This window comes from Dama dama, chromosome 15 (assembly GCF_033118175.1).
Source record: "Dama dama isolate Ldn47 chromosome 15, ASM3311817v1, whole genome shotgun sequence".
Classification (NCBI taxonomy): Eukaryota; Metazoa; Chordata; class Mammalia; order Artiodactyla; family Cervidae; genus Dama; species Dama dama.
This window is the reverse complement of record NC_083695.1, coordinates 31,444,992-31,454,517: the sequence shown is the minus strand read 5'-3', so window position 1 is coordinate 31,454,517 and position 9,526 is coordinate 31,444,992.

Sequence of the window (9,526 nt, the reverse complement as noted above, 5' to 3'; positions counted from 1 at the left end):
AGCTGGCCGCACACTCCAAAAGCAGAACAGTGGATCCGTCAGATGTCAATCTGCACCCCTCAGCCCAGCTGCTTGGACTGATCCCTCTACTGGCTGGGTGGCCTTGGGCATGTCTCTTAACCTCCCTCTGTCTCGGTGGCCTCATCTTCAAAATGCAGATAATAAAACCACCTACCTCAGTGGGTTACTGCAAGGAGTAAAAGTTATCCCATACATATTTAAAAAAAAAAAAAAAAAAACAGGTACACAGGAAGGTCCATGTGTTATCTGTCCTCAGTCGAGGAAGATTAACCAAGCACCAACTGGAGTCAAATCCCACTCCAGACACGAAACCACAAAGGCGACTAAGACTTGGGCTGCCCTGGAGGAACTTCCGGCCGGGTGGGTGAGCCAGGCGTTCAGCAGACCCCCGTGAGCAGAGGACTGTGACAACAACAAACGGGGGAGCGTGGAGGAGTGAGCCGCTCGCAGTAAAGAAACTGGCATCTGTGAGGAGGTGAGAGTGGGCAGGGTTCGGGTGGGCAGGCACTCTGGCTAGAGGGGACGGTGCGGGCAGAGTCCTGGGAAAGTACGGGGGGGAACGGTACCTACCCCAGGCCCCCAGTCTACAGCTGTCATCTCACCCAGTCACACCCAGGGGCCTTGGGCAGAGAAAGACGTTCACTGGGAATGAATGAACAAGCGACCCTGCGCCTCCTGAATCCTTGCTGTCCCCTGTTCACTCTGTTAGGGATTCACCAAGAGTGCCTGAGCCTTTCTTGCTGGGCCCTGCCCTCACAGAGGCAGCCTTGTGAGGGACGGGGAGTTGGGGGAGAGGCTGGCAAACTTGGAAGCCTACGCTGTGGCATTCACACCATGGCCCTGTCCCCGCCCCCTACCCCCCACCCCAACCCCGACCCTCATGGAGGGATGTTTCACCAGGCACAGAGCCCAGGCTTCCTGTTACTTCCAACAGCCCCACAGCTGTTTGGGCAGGAAATAAAGTTCCAGAGCCCAGACAGGACCAGGGGTGTGGCGGGCATCTTCAAGACCCCCACGTCCAGGTAGCCCTCCCAGAGTCTAGGAGTCAGAACTTTGCTCTGGAGAAGAGTGGGCAGTCTGACCTTCTTGATTGCGTCCTCCCCTTCCCCTTCATTAGTCTAAATAAACTACCAGGGGGAACCTGGCTGCCTTAGCTCTGACTTTAGCTGGGCTTTTCCTTGGGGGTGATGGGGTACAGTTCCAAGGTGCAGCTGGTACTGGTAAGGCCAAGAGGTCAGGCTTAGGGCATTCAGGATTCTGATCAGCAGTCCCACTACCTTAACTGGATGGGTGGTTGCCAGTTTTTCTGATGGACACAGTGAAGGGGCCCAAGAGACAGGCACCCAAACAGCACAGGAGGATGCCGGTGGACTCGATACAGAGGAGGCACGTGCAGGCTGGAAAAGTGGAGTGAGGTCCTCTTCCTGTCTCCAGGTGACCACTCTGACCTTGGTGCCTGGTGCAGCCCCTTCCACGCACCCTTCCCTGACCTGCCACCCAGCTCCTCCTGCCCACAGCCTCCCTGAGCCTCCGCCTTCCTCCTCCCCCAGGAGGCCTGCCTGTGTTCCCACAGCCTGGGCCTGCCCTGCCCTCTCACTGGAGGAGCTCATGCAGTTCTTGGAAGAAGGTTTCACAGCCTGGAGAGGCACAGGCCTGTCTGGGGCCTGTCCACTTGTTCAGTGCTGCAGCCCCGGGGGCCTGGACATAGCGGGGCGTCCGTGAACACTGCCGAGGCACAGAGGAGCACCCCCAACACCACAGCACCTCTCTGATGGCCACTCGTAGCTATCCCTCTGTAATTTTCCCCCCAGCCCTGCCCAGGGTCACCCTCCAGGTAGTTTTGCAGCCATAACCCCTCTTGCAGGACCAAGGACACTTCTGCCAGACCTGACGGGGCTCCAGGGAGGGCCAGCATCCAGCTGGACAGATAAGATGTGTGAACCAGTCTGCTGTGAGATAAGCACTGAGTGAGGCCTTTCCCTTTTCCCCACCTCCTGAGGGAAGCAGAGTCCTGCTCCCATGCCCACCATGTCTCCTCTCCCTGTGGGGGGATGGCTGGACCAGGGGCTGGTGTGAGAATCATAAGCAGTGCTCATGCTCAAGGGCACCTCTGACGGCTGTCCGAAGCGTTCCCCACCCCTAACGGGTGGAAGAGGATGTGTTCTCTGGCGCTCAGGCCTCTGCCAGGTGGCACTACCCACTCCTGGGCTCAGACCCAGTTCTGTCCCTGGATGCCTCAGTGCGGCCCTGGCCACAGGCCTCAGGGTCACCGCTGGCAGGCTTTGCTACCTGCTGGCCACCAGCCCAGGGCCCCGGCTGTTGAGGATGGCACCCTGGACCCCGTGCGTCAGACCACCTCCCACGGTCCCACATGGGCAGCAACTGTTTCCATGGTATTCCGGGGGAAGGGGCTTGGGGCCACTTCTCTTGGAACTGTGTGGGCCTCAGTCTCCCCCTGGTCCCTCCTCAGCACTGAAGCACTGGGCACAGTCCAAGAGATCAGGTTTCATGCCTCAGCTGTGAAGGATATTTGTATCATATTTCATTTGTATCATTTAAAATTTTTTTGTTATAATTGTAAAATTATACATAAAGAAGCACTTTTCATTTGTATCATTTAAACATTTTTGTGACAGTTATCATCATTCCACAGACCACACCTGCTAAGTCCTTGATGTCGACTTCTGTCAACCATGGAGCCTACAGGCTGCTAGCCTGACCGGGGTGGGCTTGTACAAACAGGCCAACCCAGGGGTTCAGGTCCCTCCCAGACCCAGCCTCACCCCAGGACCTGAGCCTGGGGTTCACGCAGCGGGGCAGGATCCAGGCCACGGGATGGAGTTGTATGACCTACATGTGTTTGTGTTATTAGCTCCAGAGCTGGCAGGCAGAGGCAGTGACACAATTCGAGGAACTGTTGACTCCGCTCAGGGCCCTCCCCACGCCTGCTGCCCTGAGAGCCAGAGACGCATGAGGACTGCACGTCCCCGCAGGGCGCTGCTGATGTCAGTGCCACTGGGGGCCTCCCATGGGCCCTTGGGTGACCCTGGGTCAGCTGCCTGGTCTCTGGCATCCTCCCGTACCCATTTGTGCAGTCCCAGCTTCTGAGGTCCTGGCCTCCCCTCCTCCTCCCATGCTCCCTCCTCCTCCCCACCCCTCACTGACTACAGGGGGGGGGGGGGAAGGGGAGGTGATGGGGTGGGGTGGGAGTCACCCTACCTGTTAGGTAAGCTGGGAACAATGACCCCCAAGGTAAGGAAGCAAGTTCCCCCTCTTTGCAGACTTCCTCATAGATTCCTACCTCCTCTGTTGTTGGTGCCTGCAGGTGCCAGCATCCCGGGATAAGCTGGGGAGAGCTCGGGCCTTGGCCAGGTGCCCCAGACTGCGGCTCCAGGAAAGGACCAGGGCTCCTGGCGAGGTGCCCAGCTCTGACCCACAGGTGGGGGGATCTTGAAGCCAGATCCCTGTCACACGGGAATATCAGGCCTGTCCTGAGGACTAGGCACATGAGATGAGGTACATGGAAGTTCTTTACAAGCCTGGAAGTGTCCCACAAGGTTAGCTGTGGTGTTGGTTTTGGTCCTGTAACTTTCCTGAGACAGGACAAGGGGCCTGTGGCCACACTGAACTCTGCAACAAGGGCTGAGACAGACATCAGTGTCAACAGGAACCGGGAGTTAGGGAATTTAGTAGAAGGTGCCAGGTGCTGGGCTTGGGGTCTAACTCTAGGCTGCCTGGGGAGGGCAACAAGGACACCCTTGCCTTCAAGGCACAAATAATAGTGTTGGAGAGGACAGGCTCTCCAAAGAAGGGTCTCACACTGTGTCTGCCTGAGCCCTTGGGCCCCTGTGTGGGGAGGGGATGGGGAGAGGGGGCCACCAGGCATTTCCATTGCCCACTAAACAAAACAGTTCCCTTTTGTTTAGTGAGTGCAGTTGGAACTTTGACTGGAAAAGAGGTTCCACTACAAAAATGAATATTGAAAAACCAGAGACCTCATCTAACCCCACAGTTTCACCAGTGAGGAAACTGAGGCCCAGAAAAGAAAAGTGGTTCATCTAAGGCTACCCAGCTCAGCTGTGTCAGAGCTCCTGCCTACGCTACTCACCCCTGGTCTGCGAAAAAAAAGGCAACACCCCGAGGATGAGGAGGACAAAGGCAAAGCGGGGTGTTGCCATGAAGGTCTGGGCCTCGGCCATAGCAACTTTGACATGACCCCCGAGGTGAGGCCTCAGGAGCCTTGTTGAGCAGATGCTGATCTGGGATGGAGAGGAGTAGGCAAGGCCTCCTCTGCCCACATCTCTGACCAACTGAGAGCTCTGCGGGTGGTCAGCCCCCGCAAGCCCTCTCCAACTAATCAACCACCCTACCCGCTGCTTTCCAGCCTGCCACCCGCTTCTCCAGGCATTGTCTCACAATCCTCACTACAAGTAATTGAGGTAGGCAGACAGGCGCCCCTCTGCCCATTTTATAGTTAAGCGAACTGAGGCACCGGCAGTAAGTGGGCCTGAAACTGAGCCTCCCTGATGTCAGAGTTGTCCTCTCATCACAATTTTCTGCTCTTTTCAATGTCTTTCCTCAGCTATTCCTCTTCCCCACAACACGGGCTCTGCTCTCCCTACACCCAACTCTGTGCTGACTAGCCCAACCTTGCCCTCACTGGCTTTAGCAAGGAGAGTTGCCCCAACCAGGGTCTTCCCGGGTCTCTCAGTCCACAGAGAGCTCCCAGCCTTTCGCGCAGCCTGGACCCAGTCCCTCCCCTGGGAGGTGAACTTCTGTTTATGGTCTCTTGACTGCAGAGCAGGCTCCGGCCAAGAACTTGGTCCTTCAGCCATGACAGTGTGGGACTAGGCCAGGACATCCAAACAAGCTTCTGACACCTGCCCTTTCCCTAAGATACAGCCCACATTTCAGTGCCAGGGCAACCAACCATCTCAGCTTACCCAGAGCTCTCCTGGTTGGCACTCAAAGTCCCCAGAAGTTCTTCATACCTGGGCAAGCTGGGACAACTGGTCACCCTATTCAGCATACACATACCTAGGGTCTTCATGCCTTCCCCTGCCTCCACGGAGCAGGGTCTTTCTTCTTTCTATTCCCCTGGTCCCCACTGAGGCCAGTGAGTGGTCAGTCCACTCAATCTATCTGGCCCCCTCAGACTCAGCTGGGGCCTAGCCCAGGCCCAGGGTAGAGTTAAAGGCCCAGAGTCTGCTAGGGTGAGCAGAGGGTCCACAACCTATTGGGGGCAGCCTACCCTAAGCCCTGTGAGAGAAATAGCAGAGGGTGCCCACAAAAAGCCTAGTGGGATCCTGGGCCTTGATCTCAACCCAGCTTTATCTTCAGGCTGGGAAACAGGTCACTCTGGGCGACCCCAGGTGGGGGAGCCCTAGAGCTGGAGCCAGGCAGGGCTGCCTAGGGCTCACTGAGACAGCTTCTACCTGTCTGGGCTTGAGGTGAGTCATTTCCTCCCAGAGCTGGTATGATGCTGGGAGGGGAAAGGAGGGGATAGTATCTAAAAATAGTAGGGCCCAGCCTTGGAGATACCCAAAGAGCTTCTCCTCGGGCAAGGGAGGAGCCAGCTTCTCACCAGAGCTGACACCAGCTGTGACCTCAGCCAGCTGCCTGCATCTGGCCAAGGAGAAGGGCGCCACTCCCCCCCCCCCCGCCACCCCTTCCCAGGCTCAGTGTAGGGTGCTGAGGTGTGGAGGAGGCATCTGGAGGGCTGAGGCACAAGTAGCGTTGGGGTGGAGTGGGAGCTTGTACAAGGCCTCAAGCAGACACGGCCTGGAAAGGGGAGGGTGAGTCTGTGATTCGGAAGGCTGGGCCCTGGCAGGAACAGCAGGGACTGGATCACCAGCCTGGATTTCCCTCCACATCATCTCCGCAGAACCCGGTTCACTCCCCACCCCTACCCACACACAGAGACACACACGCAGACACACAGACACAGCCTGCACACTCAGCTGGCCTATGAGTCACTTCCCTCTAAGAGGACTCATCCCCCTGCTAAGTGGGACTCAATTTCCCAGGTCAGCAGCACAGGCTGAGGACCCACTGTGTGCTTGAGCCACACCCTGGGAAATAAGGAAGCAATCAGTAATCATGACTGTCCTTGGCCTTGGGGACACTTTAAGAGGCCCACTCGGGAAAGGGCAGCACAACACCCAGAGCAGAAACACAGGAGGCAGGGAGGGCCCTGAGCGGTGGGACAATCTGGAGTCAGGGAGGCCTCGGCTCAAATCCTGGCCAGCCATTTCCTAGCCATGTGACCTGAGACAAGTTACTTGACATTTCCCTGTCTCAACTTTCTCATCTGTATAATGGATGACATATAAGGCCTTCCTCACATGTCAAATACAATATTGCCTATAAAGTCTCCAAGCAAACAAACCTCTTTCCATTAAAGCTCATGGTGTGAGACTATCAACTTAAAAAAACAAAAAGGCATTGTAGGTTTCAGTACACATTTGTAACCCAAAGACCCAAGATGATAACATCCTGCCTGGCCCCACTCGTGACAGGTTAAGGTGAGCAGTGGCGTAAAACTGCATTTTACAACAGCAATGGCCACTATTATGAACACTTCATAGTTACCTCATTTTCTTTAAAAAAAAAAAATTATTTATTTGGCTGTGTCGAGTCTTAGTTGCAGTGTATGGGCTGTTTGTTGCAGGCGCTCAGGGTTCTGCACGTCTCCAGGCCTCCAGAGCGCGCAGGCTCAGTGGTTGTGAACCGGGTACTTAGCTGCCCTGCAGCATGTGGGATCTTAGTTCCTCAACCAGAGATAGAACCCACGTCCCCTGCATTGGAAGGCAGATTCTTAACCACTGGATCACGAGGGAAGTCCCCCTCATTTTCTCTTGTCCTCAAAACAGCCTCATACAACAGGCATTATTATCCCCATGTTACGTGTGGAAAAATGGAGGCCCAAAGACAGTAAGCAACTTGCCTCACATCATACAGGTAGTATGTGGCAGAGACCATGTTTGGAGCCACTCTTGAGTCCAAACTTCCTGTACTTCGTGGGGTGTAAGTGGAGGTCTGTTATGTCTGGAGTTGGGTCTGTGACTCTCTGACTTTCGGGGGAAGGGGCCCTTGGACACTAGCCCGGGGTGACTAGACTATGCCTTCTGTCTCAACTCCCTCACCCTGAGCCCCCACCTAGAAACACAGAATGTACTCTGCCCTCCCTCGGAGTTACCTCTTGTACTCTTCACAACAGCCCTGTGAGGGAAATACCACAACTCCCACTTGACAGAGAAGGCAGACAGATCAAAGGGATCATGAGCCTTTGGTGGCCACAGACCTTGGGGAGGCAGAGTCTGCGCCTAGTGTTGGCCCCTCAGACTCCTAGACGGAGGCTCTGTCCTCGCACCCGGCTGTCTGATTTTAAAGCGGAAGGGGCAGGAATGCCTCTGCTCTCTCAGGCTCTTCACACTTCCCCAGAACTGTCCCTGTTCCCTCTTGCTGGATTGCACGTAAAGCCCAAAGCTTGCATCAGTCAGTGGGTCCAGTAAGAGCCTCTTTTCTGTTTCTGTGGGCTTTCCCCACCGTTATCTGAGTCATCCTCTGCCGGTTCCAGGAGAAGGGAGAGAGGAGGCCTCTTATCCCTACAGTACAGATGGAGAGACTGAGGCAGGAAGTGACTTAACTCCAATGCGTCAGGGGCCAGAGCTGGCAGCAGGCCAGGCCAGGAGGCCACTGGTGGAGCTGGCAGCACCCGGGTGCCACGCACTTAGTTTTTAATGCTGTAGAGTAGGCACAAATATCAAGAAATGTGTGGTGTGTTGCAGGTCCTGGGTGAAGAGCTGAGTGATACTGCAGAAAAGATGAATCTGATAAAGGAAATAAAACAGACAAAACCCAGACACCCAGTCTTGCTCCTGTTACAGACACCCGGAGCCCAGCCAGGGAGGGCTTGTAGCTCCGTTTTCTCCTCTATAAAAATCATCAGGGTTATCCTTTATTGGGTGACTTCTAATGACCACAGGGGCTTAACACTTTATAGGCACTATCTTATTTAATTCCTACTACAACCCAGTGAGGTTGGTATGTATTAATACTATCATCATCTCCATTGGACAGATGGCTTACCTGAGGCTCAGAGAGGTTAAGCAACTTCCTCAAAGACACAGTGCTTGTTCCAGCAAGTATAGGACAACAAATCTAGGGGCTGACTTAGAACAGCTCTCCAAATACAGCGAGGCAGAGGGGCCTCCGCGCGTGTGACGCCCACGTGGAGCTGCCTAGGTGTGTCTGCGGGTTGGTAACAGGAACTCGTGTCTGTCAGCGCAGTGCGGGGGCGTGGAAGGACCAGGGAAGAACAGAACGCCAATCGCCCGGGGCACAAAGAGCCAGGGCGGCCTGGAGGCAAGGGGGATCCGGACAGGCTTGTCCGGGCGGTGCGCCTGCGCGGGCCCACCCTGGGCCGAGGCAGAAGCCGACGGCGCCCGCCCTGGAGCCCCGCACTGGTGGCTGGGAGAGCAGCGGCGCGGGGACAGGGCTTAACTGCTGCGGGCGGGCCCCGCCGGCGCCCTCCCCTCCCCCAGCCCAGCCGCAGCCCCTGACGGGCCCAGCCGCACGTTCCCCGCGATAGCCTCATCCGACCGCGGCGGCTCGCGCCCTCCCGCACGCGTAGCACGCAGCGCTCCCTCGCACCGGGAGGGCGGGGCCGCCGGGGCTGCCCCCGGCCTTGTCCCTCCCCCTCCCCGGCCCAGACCACGGCCGGACTGAGTCCCCAGCGGCCCATTCACCCGGCTGCCCTGCCGGAGCCTCGACCCAGACACCTTTGATGGCTGCCCTTTGCTCCGTCTGGTCCGAGTGGACAAATGAGGGAAATGGAGTAAGCCAGCTTACCAAAGCAGGAAACTCCTGGCCACTTTGTTACGCATGATTTTTCAGCAACTTTTTGGGGGAGGCGGGGCAGGGAGGATTTCTGGAGTGAAGATGACTGGGGATTCAGGCTGTCCTCCGGGGCTGTGAGCACCCTCCCGGCTGGCCTTACAGGCCTGTACCTCCCAGGCCAGGCACAGTGCTTGACACTCGTGGGTGTTCCACAAATTCTGAAAATGCATTTCCTCACCCTCTTCCTGTTTTGAGTGGCTGCCAGAAAGAATGCCCAGGTGAAAGGGGGCGGGCTTTAGGGCAGGAGCTGAAAAAGCTGGCTGTTGGGGCTTTAGGTTTTGCCTTTGGCAGTGAGTTTGCTGTTTCTCTTGGGCAAATCCTCGATCTCTCTGGGTCACATTTTTGGGGAACTCAGTAATAAGGTAACGTGCTTGGCCCTAACGCTCACGACAGGCTTTGAACTTCTAGCAGGAAAATGAACCTTCCATTTAAAGCAGAGATTTCCTCTCGAGCATTACTATTCTCCTGGGTCTTTTAGGCAGGAGCCCACAGTATTCTGTCTAGACTCAGTGACATGTTGAGAGGCTCTGTTGAGAGAATCAAGTGCAAATTCTTTGGCTTGGTATGAAGACTTTCTCAGGTGAGTTCCACCCAGCCTATCTAG